Source organism: Chlorella variabilis (genome assembly GCF_000147415.1).
Source record: "Chlorella variabilis unplaced genomic scaffold CHLNCscaffold_14, whole genome shotgun sequence".
Classification (NCBI taxonomy): domain Eukaryota; kingdom Viridiplantae; phylum Chlorophyta; class Trebouxiophyceae; order Chlorellales; family Chlorellaceae; genus Chlorella; species Chlorella variabilis.
The window spans coordinates 23,883-25,139 of NW_005435074.1; positions in this window are offsets into that span (position 1 = coordinate 23,883).

The window sequence follows — 1,257 nt, forward strand, 5'->3', positions numbered from 1 at the left end:
CAGCCCATGCTCCCGTACCGTTGCGTTTCTCCCCAATGCGCCATGCCACTTTGCCAGTCATACACACGTTTCGATGCGTGCCCTGTCAGCTGCTTGCGTTGCATGTCGCCTTGCTCCACCCCTGTTTTATTGCTTTCTCTGCTTTCGCCCGGTTCCCGTCCCGTTTCGGCGGGGAGTCTATGTTGCAAGCTAGTTCTTGCTTTACCAGACTTTAAGCCCACACAAGCAACGAGCGCCGGAGACCGCCACCGCCGCTGCCCGCCGCCGCCGCTACCCGCCGCCCGCCGCCCGCCGCCGCCAGTGGCGCCCGCCCCCCCCGCCCCCCCGCCAAGGCGGTGGCCCGTCGCGGAGTTGCATGACACACGGCGCTAGGGCGCCGCGCTGGGCGCTGGCGCTGCTGTGCAAGAGGCGCAAAGTCAGGAAGTAATAATGCGGCCACGGCGGCGACGGCGGCGACGGGGGCGGGGCAAAACAACGCGCGGCCTGGCACGGCATGACGCGCCGCCTCGTGCTGGTCAACACTACACGGGCGCCCATTGGCCAATGAGCTGCCTCCTGGTCATCCCGCAGTCATCACCGGGATGAACAGCTATCAGGCCTGGGCGGGCGAGCGCCACGTTAAGCAGCTGCAGGACCAGGGCGACGTCGCAGGTGCGGGCCGGGCCGCCGACGACCAGACGGCGCAGGCTGCCAGGCTCGGCCACCCACTGCCAGAAGTCGTCCCAGCGCGTAAGCTCCTCCGACAGGGCCCCCAATGCGGGGAACCCCAGCACCGCGAGGCGCTCCAAGCGCGTCGCGCCGCGCAGCAGCGGCACGGAGCGCAGCACCGTCTCCGACGGCGCAAACAGGACGCGCAGGCTGCGCTGCCAGGCACCGCACGGCAGCCCCTGCGGCGCCACGGCGTCGCGGTGCTGTACGTACAGCCACTCCAGGCGCGGAAGCCACGCCAGGGACTGCAGCGGGGCCGCTCTGGCCGGGAGGCCCTCCACCACCAGCCCCGTCAGGCGCGAGATGCAGGGCAGGGCGGCGGACAGGGCCGCGGATGCGAAGTCGGGGTCAGTGGACCACTCCACGCCCAGCACCTCCAGGCCGGTGAGCACCGACAGGCCCGGCGGCACAGCACAGGCGTGGAGCGACACGCGGCGAAGGGTGGTGAGGCGAGTCAGCTGCGCCAGGCTGTTGCGCGAGTAGCGCACGTTGTCGAGCTGCAGGGTGTGCAGGCTGGGCAGGGCGGCCACCTGCGGGGGGGGGGGGGGG